The following is a 16,416-nucleotide window of genomic DNA, read 5'->3' on the forward strand; positions in this document are numbered from 1 at the left end:
AGAATTAAACAAGACATGGTGCTTTCTGTGAATTCAGCTCAAGAATCCACTGGGACATCTAAAAAGAATAGTTAGACCAATTTCTCTGTCTTTTGGGTAAACCACAGACAATGCTTATTATTTTTTGTTATAACTGCTTATCTTTACTTAACTCAGATTTTGAGGATGTAATTTCCATGTAATGAAATGTAACAATTTTAATTTTACATGCATACATGTATTGACCATTTAACTAGCAACACAATAAAGGTATGAATATTTTCTTTTTTTTTTTATTGTTGGGGATTCATTGAGGGTACAATAAGCCAGCTTAAACTGATTGCAATTGTTAGGTAAAGTCCCTCTTGCAATCGTGTCTTGCCCCCATAAAGTGTGACACACACCAAGGCCACACCCCCCTCCCTCTGTCCCTCTTTCTTCTTCCCCACCCCATAACCTTAATTGTCATATCAAAATTGAGTACATAGGATTCATGCTTCTCCATTCTTGTGATGCTTTACTAAGAATAATGTCTTCCACTTCCATCTAGGTTAATACGAAGGATGTAAAGTCTCCATTTTTTTTAATGGCTGAATAGTATTCCATGGTATACATATACCACAGCTTGTTTATCCATTCCTGGGTTGGTGGGCATTTAAACTGTTTCCACATTTTGGCGATTGTAAATTGAGCTGCAATAAACAGTCTAGTACAAGTGTCCTTATGATAAAAGGATTTTTTTCCTTCAGGGTAGATGCCCAGTAATGGGATTGCAGGATCAAATGGGAGGTCTAGCTTGAGTGCTTTGAGGGTTCTCCATACTTCCTTCCAGAAAGGTTGTACTACTTTGCAGTCCCACCAGCAGTGTAAAAGTGTTCCCTTTTCTCCGCATACACGCCAGCATCTGCAGTTTTGAGATTTTGTGATGTGGGCCATTCTCACTGGGGTTAGATGATATCTCAGGGTTGTTTTGATTTGCATTTCTCTAATATATAGAGATGATGAACTTTTTTTAATGTGTTTGTTAGCCATTCGTCTGTCATCTTTAGAGAAAGTTCTATTCATGTCTCTTGCCCATTGATATATGGGATTGTTGGCTTTTTTCATGTGGATTAATTCGAGTTCTCTATAGATCCTAGATATCAAGCTTTTGTCCAATTGAAAATATGCAAATATCCTTTCCCATTGTGTAGGTTGTCTCTTTGCTTTGGTTATTGTCTCCTTAGCTGTACAGAAGCTTTTCAGTTTAATGAAGTCCTATTTGTTTATTTTTGTTGTTGTTGCAATTGCCATGGCAGTCTTCTTCATGAAGTCTTTCCCCAGGCCAATATCTTCCAGTGTTTTTCCTACGCTTTCTTGGAGGATTTTTATTGTTTCATGCCTTAAATTTAAGTCCTTTATCCATCTTGAATCAATTTTTGTGAGTGGGGAAAGGTGTGGGTCCAGTTTCAGTCTTTTACATGTAGACATCCAGTTCTCCCAACACCATTTATTGAATAGGGAGTCTTTCCCCCAAGGTATGTTCTTGTTTGGTTTATCGAAGATTAGGTGGTTGTAAGATGTTAGTTTCATTTCTTGGTTTTCAATTAGATTCCAAGTGTCTATGTCTCTGTTTTTGTGCCAGTACCATGCTGTCTTGAGCACTATGGCTTTGTAGTACAGACTAAAATCTGGTATGCTGATGCCCCCAGCTTTATTTTTGTTACAAAGAACTGCCTTAGCTATACAGGTTTTTTTCCGGTTCTATACAAGACACAGAATCATTTTTTCCAAATCTTGAAAGTACGATGTTGGTATTTTGATAGGAATGGCATTGAATAGGTAGATTGCTTTGGGAAGTATAGACATTTTAACAATGTTGATTCTTCCCGTCCATGAGCATGGTATGTTCTTCCATTTGTTAATATCCTCTGCTATTTCCTTTCTGAGGATTTCATAGGTTTCTTTATAGAGGTCCCTCACCTCATTCGTCAGCTATATTCCTAGGTATTTCATTTTCTTTGAAACTATGGTGAAGGGAGTTGTGTCCTTAATTAGCTTCTCATCTTGACTGTTATTGGTGTATACAAAGGCTACTGAGTTGTGGACATTGATTTTATATCCTGAAACATTACTGTATTTTTTGATGACTTCTAGGAGTCTTGTGGTTGAGTCTTTGGGATTCTCTAAGTATAAGATCATGTCGTCAGCAAAGAGGGAGAGTTTGACCTCCTCTGCTCCCATTTGGATTCCCTTTATTTCCTTGTCTTGCCTAATTGTATTGGCTAGAACTTCCAGCGCTACATTGAATAGTAAAGGTGACAGAGGAAAACCATGTGTGGTTCCAGTTCTAAGAGGAAAAGCTTTCAGTTTTACTCCATTCAGTAAAATATTGGCTGTGGGTTTGTCATAGATAGCTTCAATCAGTTTTAGAAATGTGCCACCTATGGGTGGCACCTGTGGCTCAGTGAGTAGGGCGCCGGCCCCATGTGCCGAGGGTGTCAGGATCAAACCCAGCCCCAGCCAAACAAAAACAAAAACAAAAACAAAAACAAAAAAAAAAAGGAAAAGAAATGTGCCACCTATGCCTATACTCTTCAGTGTTCTAATAAGAAAAGGATGCTGTGTTTTATCAAATGCTTTTCTGCATCTATTGAGAGGATCATGTGATCTTTATTTTTGCCTCTGTTAATATGGTGGATAACGTTTATAGACTTGTGTATGTTAAACCGGCCTTGCATCCCTGGGATGAAGCCTACTTGATCATGATGAATGACTTTTTTGATGATAAGCTGTAATCTGTTGGCTAGGATTTTTTTGAGAATTTTTGCATCTATATTCATGAGTGAGATTGGTCTAAAATTCTCCTTTTTGTTTGAGTCTTTTCCTGGTTCTGGTATCAGGGAGATGTTTGCTTCATAGAATGTGTTGGGGAAGATTCCTTCTTCCTCAATTTTTTGGAATAAATTCTGCAGTACAGGAATAAGCTCTTCCTTGAAGGTTTGATAGAATTCTGGAGTGAAGCCATCTGGACCAGGGCATTTTTTGGTTGGAAGCTTTTTGATTGTTTCTTTGATCTCAGTGCTTGAAATTGGTCTGTTCAGGAGCTCTATTTCCTCCTGGCTGAGTCTAGGGAGAGGGTGTGATTCAAATATTGATCCATTTCCTTCACATTGTCAAATTTCTGGGCATAGAGTTTCTGGTAGTATTCAGAGATGATCTCTTGTATCTCTGTGGGATCAGTTGTTATTTCCCCTTTATCATTTCTGATTGAGGTTACTAGAGATTTTACTTTTCTATATCTCGTTAGTCTGGCCAATGGTTTATCTATTTTATTTATTTTTTCAAAAAACCAACTGTTTGTTTCATTAATTTTCTGAATGATTCTTTTGTTTTCAATTTCATTGATCTCTGATTTGATTTTGGATATTTCTTTTCTTCTACTGAGGTTAGGCTTAGATTTTTCTTCTTTTTCCAATTCCATAAGATCTCTTGTGAGATTGTTGATGCACTCTCTTTCTGTTTTTTGAATGTAGGCATCTAAAGCGATGAATTTTCCTCTCAAAACTGCTTTTGCAGTATCCCACAGGTTTTGGTAGCTTGTGTCTTCATTGTTGTTATGCTCAAGGAAGTCAATGATTTCTTGTTTTATTTCTTCCTGCACCCATCTGTTATTCAACAGAAGATTGTTTAATTTCCATGCCTTTGTGTGGGGTCGAGCATTTTTGTTAGAGTTGTGTTCCACCTTTAGTGCCTTATGGTCTGAGAAGATACAAGGTAAAATTTCAATTCTTTTGATTCTGTTGATATTTGTTTTGTGTCCCAGGATATGATCAATTTTGGAGAATGTTCCATGGGGTGATGAGAAGAATGTATATTCCTTATGTTTGGGATGGAGTGTTCTATATGCATCTATCAAGCACAGTTGTTCTCGGGTCTCATTTAAATCTCTTATATCTTTGTTTAATTTCTGTTTAGAGGATCTGTCCAGCTCTGTAAGAGGAGTGTTAAAGTCCCCTGTTATTATGCTATTATCAGATATCATATTGCTCAGACTGAGTAAGGTCTGTTTCAAGAATCTGGGAGCATTTAAATTGAGTGCATAAATATTTAGAATTGAAATGTCTTCTTATTGTATTTTTCCCTTGACCAATATAAAGTGACCATCTTTGTCTTTTTTGACTTTAGTTGCTTTAAATCCACATGTATCTGAAGATAAGATTGCAACTCCTCTTTTCTTCTGAATTCCATTTGCCTGGAAAATTGTCTTCCAACCCTTGACTCGGAGCTTTAATTTGTCTTTTGAGGCCAGGTGTGTTTCTTGCAGACAGCAAATGGATGGCTTGTGTTTTTTAATCCAGTCAACCAATCTATGTCTCTTCAGTGGGGAATTCAAGCCATTAACATTTATTGAGATAATTGATAAGTGTGGTAGTATTCTATTTGTCTTATTTTGTGAGAGTCCATTGCTTAGTTTTATCTTTTGCATCAGTGTGGAGGTTAGGTTCTGTCCTTTAATTTCTGAGTTCTTACTTTGCTGCTGATCCATTGTGGTGGTCAGTGTGCAGAACAGGTTGAAGTATTTCCTGTAGAGCTGGTCTTGTTGTGGCAAATTTCCCCAATGTTTGTATATCCGTAAATGATTTGATATCTCCGTCAATTTTGAAGCTTAGCTTAGCAGGGTACAGAATTCTGGGCTGGAAATTGTTCTGTTTAAGTAGATTAAAGGTAGATGACCATTGTCTTCTTGCTAGGAAAGTTTCGTTAGAGAAGTCTGTGGTCACTCTGATGGATTTGCCCCTGTAGGTCAACTGGCACTTACTCCTAGCAGCTTGCAGAATCTTTTTTTTTGTCTTGAATTTGGACAGATTCATCACAATGTGTCTTGGAGAAGCTTGGTTAGAGTTGAGGTGACCCGGGGTCCGATATCCCTCTGAAAGCAGTGTGTCAGAATCTTTGGTGATTTTGGGAAATTTTCTTCTATAATATTCTCTAGTATGGCTTCCATTCCTCTGGGGCATTCTTCTTCCCCTTCTAAAATTCCTATAACTTGTATGTTGGAACGCTTCATAAAGTCCCATAATTCTGACAGTGAATAATCTGCTTTCTCTCTCTTCTTTTCTGCCTCTTTTACTATCTGAGTTATCTGAGGAACTTTGTCTTCTACCTCTGAAATTCTTTCTTCTGCATGGTCTAGCCTGTTGCTGATACTTTCCATTGCATCTTTAAGTTCCCTAATTGACTGTTTCATTTCCTTCAGCTCTGCTATATCCTTTTTATATTCTTCATATCGTTCATCTCTTATTTGATTCTGTTTTTGAATTTCCTTTTGGTTAATTTCCACTTTACTAGCAGTTTCCTTCATTGTTTCCATCATTTCTTTCATTGTTTTCAACATGTGTATTCTAAATTCCCTTTCTGTCATTCCTAACATTTCTGTATAAGTGGAGTCCTCTGCAGTAGCTACCTCATGGTCCCTTGGCGGGGTTGTTCTGGACTGGTTCTTCATGTTGCCTGGAGTTTTCTGAAGATTCTTCCTCATGAGTGATTTCTTTTATCTGTTTCCTTGCCCTAATTTTCCTTTCACTTCCTCTTGCTCTTTAAGTTCTCCTGCCTGTGGACTAAGGGTTACAGGACCAGAAGGGTGAGAAGGTTGAAGAGCAAAAAAGGGATGAAAGAAAGGAGGACCGAGTGATAAGAAAAACAAAGAAAAATAGAGAAAGGAGAGGGGGTGGGTAAAAGGAATATTGAGAAAAAGAAGAGAGGCAAAGAAAGAGGGAGACAGAGCAATATAGGTGTACAGTAGGGTACTTTGACACAACCTTAAAAAAACCCCACCTTCTGGGGGTGCCCAGTTGGGTGGTTCCCTTGAGGTCAGCAGCTCTTTGCTAACCTGATCAGACATAGTACCTCACCTCCACCAAGTAGAGAGGAAAGACAAAAATGCTATAAATCAACCAAAACAAGCAAACAGAAAACTTTATGGGAGAAAATTTGGTGGAAAACCAAATAATAGTGGTAGAAACACTAGCAAAAATGAAGTTCTAATTATTGAAAAAGGCAGCAATGGGAAATTATAATTGAACTGGAAAAATTGAGATAGAAAAAGGATCTGTATGGAAAAGGTTGAACTTAAAAAAATAAAACAACATCAACAACATCAAAATAAAGAAAAAAACAACCAAACCAAAAAAAAAAAAAAAAAAAACCACACAACCAAAAACAAAGCAGTATGTATATGTTATTGAATATTGTCTGGGCAACACGTGGTCTTCTGGGGTATGAGATGTTAATCACAGTTCTGATACGACTGGAGGCTGCTGATTTCTCAAACCCCAGCAGGTAGACACCCTAAATATCTCTTCAGCCCACTTAAAAGACACTTTGAACTTGTTCACTTGCTGAGCAGAATCTTTCCCAGGAAAGTGCTTGTCACTGGAATCACTGCTGAAGTGGCTATCGACTTACCCAGTGTGCCAAAACTGGTCTCACTCTGCCCCTGAGGGTTAGGGCTGCAAGGCGGCTCAGACCCCGTCCTTAGGCTACTTGGTCACTGGGTTACCAGCTCCCATCCAATTCCAGCTCTGCTACCCTGAGGGCGGAGCTTGCCGGGGCAGATCGCTCACAATGGCTCCCTGTGACCCACAGCCAAACACTATTAGCTCCGTCTGGCTCAGTGGCTCAGACTGGGGCCCTAGACAATGGCCAAAGTTCTCCGCACTCCCACTCAGGCTCTCCCCAAGGAAGTTAAACTGGGTGCCAAGTCCAAAGACACCAAAACAGTTCACAGGTAAGGCCTTTCTGGTTTGCAGTCTCGCTGCTACTGAACTTACAGTTGCGGGCGGGTTTAGACAGATTGAACACACGCGACCACTTGCCAGTTTTCCACTGTTTTAGTCCTCCTCTTGGGGTCCAGAAGTCTCTCGCTGACTCCCTGTATCCTCGCAGGGGTGATGATAGGCAGATCCCACCATCCAGAGATACCTGGAGTCCTATCTCCCCAGACTCACGGTGCCCAGATGCAAGGAAGCTGTCACTCAGCCGCCATCTTGCTCCGCCTCCCCAGATATGAATATTTTCATCACTCCCAAATTTTCCCTCTTTCCCTTTCCCAGACAGTCTTTCCACCTCAATCCTCATAATCAATGATCAATAATCTTCTTTCTGTCACTATATATTTGATTTATGTTTATAAAGGGTCATATATTCTACGAATTTGTATGTAAGTTTGTGCCCATCTTCTTTTATATAGCAGAATGGTTTTTAGATTCAGCTATTTTCATATACTACATTACTAGCTCATTTTTTTTATTACTAAATAGTATAAGTCCATATTTAACCTTATGTAATACTGCCAAATTGTTTTTTAGACTTATACAACTTTATATTTCTTCCCAGAGTATAAAATTTCCATATGCTGCATCCCCTTGTCAAAATTTGGAATTATCGGTCAAGTGGTTAAGGGGGATTTCTGTATCTATGATAATTAGGGTTACTATTCTGTAGTTTCAGTATTTTTTCCTTTTATTATACATCTTTTTATTGTTTGGGATTTGTTGAAGGTACACAGAATTAGGTTACCCTGATTGCATTTGATAGAGACAAGTATTTTTTAATAATATTTTTCTAGTTTGGGTGTCAAAGTAATGCCGGCTTCATAAAGTAAGTGGAGAAACGTTTTCTCTTGAGTATATTATGCAAAAGTTTGTGCAGTATTGAAATGATTTCCAAGTACTTAAGAAAAGTTACCCATGAAACAAGTAACAAGCCTAGCCTTTCCCTCTGGAAAAAGGTTTTATTTGGGAATTCTATTTTTAAAATTGAAATAGAGCTATTTAAGCTTTTCCTTTCATCTTGAGTACATTTTGATGAATTGTAATATATTGTTCCATAGGAGATATTGGCCACTTCATGTTAAATTTCATGTATATGTGTACTCAATTATTCGTAATATTCTCTGATCAATTTGTGTTCTCTATTTTTGATCAGGTGAGGTAGTCATTTCTCAATTCCATTGAGCTTTAAAACTTTTTTGATTTCATTGATTGTCTCCATTGCTTGTTTTTCACTTCAATGATTTTTCTCATATTTTTCCTCTATGTATTTGGGTTAACTTCATCTTATCTTTTAGTTTCTACCTATAGACCTTACTTTTTTCTGATATTCAAGACCACTTAGAGCTATACGAGTATGTTTTTCAAAATACTGCTTTGATTTTCTTCTACACATTTTATTAACGTTTTCATTTACTTGAAATATTTTTTATTTCCCTTTGGTATTTATTATTTGAATCATGGATAATTTAGAATTTTGTTGTTAAATTTCTATATATTTGGGGAAATTTTCAGATGTAACTTTGATTTTATTTTCTAATAAAATTCCATTTTGAACAAGAAGTATACTCTATACCTGCAATAATTTCACATTTATTGAGACTTCATTTTGGACCCAAAATATGGTCTGCCTGGTGCCCATCGATCCACGAATGGATTAATAAATTGTGGTATATGTACACCATGGAATATTATGCAGCCTTAAAGAAAGATGGAGACTTTACCTCTGTCATGTTTACATGGATGGAGCTGGAACATATTCTTCTTAGCAAAGTATCTCAAGAATGGAAGAAAAAGTATCCAATGTACTCAGCCCTATATGAAACCAATTTATAAGCACCCACACTTCCATATGAAAGCTGTAACCCAACTATAGCCCAAGATGAAGGTGAAAGAGGAGGGGGAAGGTAGGGGAGGGGAGCAGGGAGGGTAATTGGTGGGACCACACCTATGGTGCATTTTACAAGGGTACATGTTAAATCTACTAAGGGTAGAATATAAATGTCTTAGCACAACAACTAAGAAAATGCAGTGACGCCTATGTCAACCAGTTTGATGAAAGTATCTCAGATTGTATATAAAACCAGCACATTGTACCCCCATAATTGCATTAATGTACATGGTTATGATTTAATAAGAAAAGAAAAATGTGTATTCTGCAATAATTGACTGACGTTGTTACAAATGTCAATCAATTTACTCGATAGTTGTTTAAGTCATACCCATAGGTGTAGTATCATTCTGTCTCCTTGTATTATCAGTTGCAGATAGAGAGAAATGTTGAAATCTCCAGGTGTGTCCCTGAGTTTTCACACGCCCCTCGTTAACTGTACCCACTGATGCTGGATCATTTGGATCCCTGTTACTGGGAGCATTTGGAGCTGTTATTGGTTTTTAAAAAGTTAATTCCTTTTTTAGTATGAAGTGCCCTTTCTTATCCCTGATAATATCTGTGGCCAAAAAAATTCACTTTGTTTGACATTTTATAGCCATGCCAGGTTTGTGATCACTATTATCACAATATATCACTTCCATCTATTTTAAAAAATCTATTCTGTGTAATTCAAATGTTTCTTTATATATAGTATATAATTGAGTCTCAATTTTTTCTAAGTCTGAAAATCTTTGCCTTTAATATGGATGTTTAGATCATTTAAATACAATGTAATTTTCTGTATAGTTGGGCTTAAGTCCCTAAGAAAGCTATTTTTTCCATTTGTTCTTTATTCGGTTTTCCTTTTCCTGACTTCTCTTGCTAAAAATTTTTATATCTCAGCCTGGGTGTAGTGGCTCACACCTGTCATTCTAGAACTCTAGGAGGCCAAGGCGGGTGGATTGCCTGAGCTCAGGAGTTTGATGTTGCCGACACCACAGCACTGTACTGAGGGCAACAAAGTGAGACTCTGTCTCAACAAAAATTAAATTGAGTTGAATTAAATTAAAAATAATAAAAGTTTTATATCTCTACTTATCTTTAATATTGGTTTCCTAGTTATATATTTTTAAGTAGTTGTTACTCTAGGATTTACAATATATTTCATTAACTATCACAGTAATTGGCTTTCAAAGTGATATTATGTTCCTTTATGCGGGATGTTAAAATCTGACAATATACTTCTGTTTCTTTATGTTCCATCACTTGGTTCTGTCGTTATAGTTTTAGTTCATATGTAACAAACACCATAATACATTGTTATTATGTTTATTTTAACCCACAGAAATGTATTTTAAAGATTTGTAAGATAATAAATACCTTGCCCCTTCATTTTATTGTTTATGTTCAAGTTCCCATCTTGTGACCTTTGTCTTCCTTCAGCATTTCTTGTGTTTTAGCTCTGATGTCATAAATATTCTCAGCTTATTATTTTTTTCTGGAAGGTCTTCTAGGCTGTTTGGTTGGTTTTTATTTCTCCATCAAGTTGAAGATACTGTTCTCTTGTCCTCTGCCATACATAGTTTCTGATCAGATCTGTGCATCCTAATCCTTTCCTCTATTTGCAATCTGTCTTTATTGTCTAGATTCTATGATATAATGATTTTCTCTTTATCACTGGTGTCCATTAATTTGATCATGTGAGCCACAGTGTTACTTTTTTTTAAAAATTTTTTTTTCTGATTGGGTTCATTGAAACTCTTAGATAGGTGGGTTTGTCAAATTTGGAAAATGCTTATTATTTATTCATTTTTTTTCTCTCCTCTTTCTGTTGTATTTTTCTAGTTATGTGATTTCTTTTTCTTGATATTTTTCCACTGGTCACTAACGTTGTAACTATTGTGTTTACAGGTTGATTTGCTTTTCTTTCCACGAAGCTATTTTTGAGATAATTTTAAATTTGCATAAACTTGTAGGAAGTGATGTAGTGAAATCTCATGTATCCTATACCCAGTTTTTCTTACTGATAACACCTTGTAAGTTATAATGCAACATCACCCAGGATGCCGAGGATGACACAGTGAGGACACAGGTGCTCTCCTCATCACTGGCACCCTTCCTGCTGCTAGCTAGTGTCCACAATGACGTTCCCCAGGCCTGCCCCCTCTATAACCCCTGAGGGACACTAACGTATTCCTCACTTTGATAATTTTGCCATTTGAAGAGAGCTATATAAATAGAATTATACACAATGTAACCTACATGAATTGGCCCTTTCTTGTTCAGCATAATTCTCTGCAGAGTCACTGGGTTTTGCGCGTCACAATAGTCCATCATTGTCACTGCTGAGTGGCATATGCGATGTGGCTGTGCCTCAGTTTACTTAAACATTTTTCATGTAGGTTGGTCGCAGATTGTAGTCGTTGTGAATAAAGTTGCCCTTTTTACCTAAAATATCTTTATAATGGTTTTATCTTTCTCTTTTAAGTCCATGTCCAATTTTAGTTAATTTTGTGTAAGGTCTGAAACCCTAAGGGGAGGTTCATTTTGTTTCCTATGCATTTCTTGCCGAGGTTGTCCTTTCTTCGTTGAATTGCTTTGACACCTTGCCTGTTAATTGAGTGTGTATATTTGGTGGGTCTTTTTCTGGGCTCTCTGTTCTATTTCATTCACGCACACAGCTCTCCACCAACACCACAAAGCTGTGTTTAGTCTTGAAGTTAAGCAGAGGCAATTGTCCTAGCTTCTTTCTCCTTTCTGTAATTGCTTCACTGTTGTACTTCCTTTGTCTTTTCATATCTTTTTATAAAAACTTCCTTATATAAACCAAAAATCTTGCTGGGATTTTGATAAGAATCATACCAACACTATATATCAATTTAGAATAATGGGCATCTTCATTACACTGAGTCCATGGCTACAGTATATTTTTCTATTTACCTGTCTTTAATGTTGTTCATTTGAGTTTTGTAGATTTCAGCATAGAAAGTCTACAAAGTTTTATTTGATTTACACCTCGAATTTTGATTTTGGTTTGGTTTCTTTTGTTTGAACCACAGTAAATGTTACTGGCTCTTAATTTCACTGTCTGTGTTCTATGTATATGTAAACACAACAATGCATATGTTTATTATCCCAATAACACGTTGAACTCACTTTTAAGTTCTATATATTTGGGGAAATTTTCAGATGCAATTTTGATGAACAACGTTAAAGACATTTTTTAGTTGTAGGAGTTTGTCAGTTCCTTAGGACTTTCAGAAAATTATGTGATACGCAAATAAAAAGAGTTTTATTTATTCCTTTCCAACGTGTAGTTATGTTATTTATTTTTCTTACCTAACTGCACTGGCCAGAACTTCCCACACCATGTCGAGTAGTCAGGAGAACGAACATCTTTACCTTGCTCCAGTCAAAGGGGAAAAGAATTTGATCTTTTACCACTAAGTATGCAGAAGACTGTCACATCCACAGCTTCTGCATCTGTGGATTCAGCCAACCCCAGATCAAAACTATTTTTAAAAGGGTGGCACCATGAGCACCTGTAGATCTGGATATTCCTGGCAGGGTCTTGGGACCAAAGACATGTGGAGCCTGAAGGACCACGGTAATGTAGCTGTCGTTTCCTGAATATGCGCTTTATCAACTTGATGCGATTACCACTGCTCCTGTTTTTGTGAGATTCTTTTACTTATTTTTATTGAAATTGGGTGTTAAATTATGTCGAATGTGTCAGGTCCCTTCGTGGTCGCCACTTGTCGGAGCCTGGGAACTCCGTGTCTCCGGCCCTGACCCAGGGCCTCGTGGGAGCCGGATGCCAGGTCTCCGGCCCCGACCCAAAAACTGTCTGGATGTGGACCCCTGCACCAGCTTTCTCAGGCTTGGTCTCCTTTGGGTCACTGGTGCTGCAGCACCTTTAGAAGTCACAGTCAATATTAGCAGGAACGAGCATCTCAGCAGCACCCATCTGTCTGTCCTAGTTCTCACTCCCTTAGCCGCTTCTCCTGAGGTTCTTTATAGAGGTAACACACCTCAGCTGTGGAGACTGCCCCGCTCTTCCCTGCTCGCTGCTCTTTAACGAGAGATAGCTGAGGTTAAAGGAAGTTAAATGATGTGTTATATCCCTGCCCCAATCCCTATGGCCAAGGTATTTCTCACAGGTGTCTCCTACACAAATGGTTTTTCTGTATCAGTTAATTATGATCATATGAAATTTCTTCTGTAACCTTTTATAGAGAATTGCATTGATTGATTTTTGAATATTGAGCAGTTTTGCAATAAAGTCAACTCAGCCATGTTGCACAATTCATGTATGTGTAAATATGTATGTACCCTATATACACTCACAAACACACACACATATAGCTGGATTCTATTTGCAAATGTTAAAGGTTTTTGCATCTTTACTCACGAGTGATATGATTCTATTTCTCTCCTTCCCTCCCTCCCTCCCTTCCCTCTTTCCCTCATTAGTTTGTGTCTTCACTTCTTCCTTTACTCTTTGCCTGGTTTTGACATCAGGATAATACTGATGTCAGTATAAAATATAAAATAAATTGAGACATATCCTTTCTTCTATTTTCTGGGAAAAAATTATGGAATCAGTGTTAATTTTTTTAAAAACAGTTGGTATAATTCTTCAGTGAAGCCATCTGGGCCTAGAGATTTCTCTTTACAAATTGCTTAAAATACAAACTTTTTATAGTTATAGGGCTATAAAATTTCTCTGTTTCATGTGGATGAGTTGTGGTCGCTTGTGTTTTTTTGAAGCACTAACCTCTTTTATCTAAGTTGCTGAATTTATGGGTATAGAATTGTAACAGTTCCACATTATACATTTTTTTTAGTTCATATATATTTATTGAGTACAAGTATAATTCTGTTGCATAGATAAATTGCACAGTGGTGAAGTCAGGGGTTTTAGGGCATCTGTTACCAAGATAACGCACATAGTAGCCTCACATCAACTTCTCATCATCCACCCCCCTTTCCTGTCTTTTCACACTCTAGCTCCAGCCAGTCCACTGTCTGGTCTTTCTGAGTCTGAGATGTTTCACTCAAGATAATGGCTTCCACTTCCATGCAAGGAGCTGCAAAAAATGTCATTGCAATCTTCCTTCTGGCTGAATAACATTCCATCATACATGCGAACCGATTTTCTTTTTTCAATCACCTGTCAGTGAACACATAGGTTTGTTCCTTACCTTTATTAGGTTTATTCCTTACCTTTATTCCTTTATTCCTTTGGTGTTGTGCTGCAGTAAACATGTGAGTGCAGGTGTCTTTCTGTTGTAGTGATTTCTCTTCTGTTGACAAAGACCTAATAGTAGGATCGCTGGATCAAATGGTAGGTCTCATTTTAGTTTGTTGAGAAATCTCCATCTTGTTCTATAGAGAGGTTGTAGTATGTCTATAATCAGGGCCCCCAGCAATATCTTGTTTTATTCCTGACATTGGGGTCAGTTCTATCTTGTTTTATTCCTGATATTGGGGTCAGTTCTATCTTGTTTTATTCCTGATTTTGGGGTCAGTTCTATGTTGTTTTATTCCTGATTTGGGGGTCAGTTCTATCTTGTTTTATTCCTGACATTGGGGTCAGTTCTATCTTGTTTTATTCCTGATATTGGGGTCAGTTCTATCTTGTTTTATTCCTGATTTTGGGGTCAGTTCTATCTTGTTTTATTCCTGATATTGGGGTCAGTTCTATGTTGTTTTATTCCTGATTTGGGGGTCAGTTCTATCTTGTTTTATTCCTGACATTGGGGTCAGTTCTATCTTGTTTTATTCCTGATATTGGGGTCAGTTCTATCTTGTTTTATTCCTGATTTGGGGGTCAGTTCTATCTTGTTTTATTCCTGATATTGGGGTCAGTTCTATCTTGTTTTATTCCTGATTTGGGGGTCAGTTCTATCTTGTTTTATTCCTGATTTTTGGGGTCAGTTCTATCTTGTTTTATTCCTGATATTGGGGTCAGTTCTATCTTGTTTTATTCCTGACATTGGGGTCAGTTCTATCTTGTTTTATTCCTGATATTGGGGTCAGTTCTATCTTGTTTTATTCCTGATATTGGGGTCAGTTCTATCTTGTTTTATTCCTGATTTGGGGGTCAGTTCTATCTTGTTTTATTCCTGATTTGGGGGTCAGTTCTATCTTGTTTTATTCCTGACATTGGGGTCAGTTCTATCTTGTTTTATTCCTGACATTGGGGTCAGTTCTATCTTGTTTTATTCCTGACATTGGGGTCAGTTCTATCTTGTTTTATTCCTGATTTTGGGGTCAGTTCTATCTTGTTTTATTCCTGATATTGGGGTCAGTTCTATCTTGTTTTATTCCTGATTTGGGGGTCAGTTCTATCTTGTTTTATTCCTGATTTTGGTCAGTTATATCTTTTTCTTTTTCAGGGATAGTCTTTCGTTGTCAGTTTTACTCATCTTCTCAAAGACCCAGCTCTTTGTTTCAATAATATTGTCTATTGCTTTTTCATTTCCAGTTCCATTGGTTTCTGCTGTTACATTGTCTATTTTCTGTTTTTTTGTGTGTTTGTTTTTGTTGTTGTTGTTTATCTGTCTCACTTTGTTGCTCTCAGTAGAGTGTCATGGCTTCACAGCTCACAGCAACCTCCAACTCTTGGGTTCAAGTGATTCTCTTGCCTCAGCCTCCTGAATAGCTGGGACTACAGGCGCCCGCCACAACGCCCGGCTATTTTTTATTGCAGGTGTTGTTTGTTTGGCAGGCCCAGGCTGAGTTCCACCCTCCAGCCCCGGTGTATGTGGCCAGCACCCTAGCTGCTGAACTATAGGCACCAAGCCTATATTATCTATTTTCTTTGTTTTACATGCTTTTAGTTTGATTTGTCCTTCTTATTCTAAATTCTTAAAGTGGGAGTTAAAACCATTGATTAGAGAGTTTTCCTCTTTTCTGGGGTAAGCACTAGTGCTGTAAACTTCCCTCCCACTACTGCTTTAGCTGTGTCCCCAAACTTCTGATGTTGTATTTTCATTTTTATTCAGCTAAGTATGTTTCCTTTCCCCTCTTTGACCTATGGATTTCATAGAAGCATCCTGATTAGTTTTAATGAGTTTGGAGATGTTCCTATTATCTGCTGTTACTGATTTGTCACTTACATTTCTTGAGGTTTGATTTAAATTTCTTTACATTTGGGGGACTTGTTTTATGCTCAATATGCAGTCTTTCTTGATGTCTGTTCTGTGAGCACTTGACAGAAGTGTGTATTGTTGAGCAGAGTGTTTTATAAGGTCAACCACATCCCATTGTTCAGTAATGTTGAGCTTTGCTACTAGCTCTTGGTTTTCTGCATAGTTCTATTTTCAACTGATGAAAGAGTTTTGTAACTAAATTTGAGAAATTTTTAATCTTATTTTTCTGAAAACTCTTTCAGACCCACCTTCTTTCTCCTATCTCCTGCCACTCACTGACATAATGTTACATTTTCGTTATAATTCCGCAGGTGTGTGCATCTCTGGAAGGCTTAGGGTCTTTTTGTCCTTCCGTTTTCTTTCCATTATTGAGTTGCGTAATTTCCATTGTTCTGTCTTCCAACTCCCTGAATTTTCCTCTGAACCTTCTGTTCTACTGTTTAGCCCTTCCTCTGAGATTTTGTTTTAGTCATTATGTTTTTTATTTCTAAAATTTTCATTTAGTTCTTTATACTATTTATTTTCTGACAGGTATGATTTTATATGTTTCAAGCAGTCAAGCATGTTTATAATTCTGTTGAAGCATTTTTATGAT

This window comes from Nycticebus coucang, chromosome 8, assembly GCF_027406575.1.
Source record: "Nycticebus coucang isolate mNycCou1 chromosome 8, mNycCou1.pri, whole genome shotgun sequence".
NCBI classification, from domain to species: Eukaryota; Metazoa; Chordata; class Mammalia; order Primates; family Lorisidae; genus Nycticebus; species Nycticebus coucang.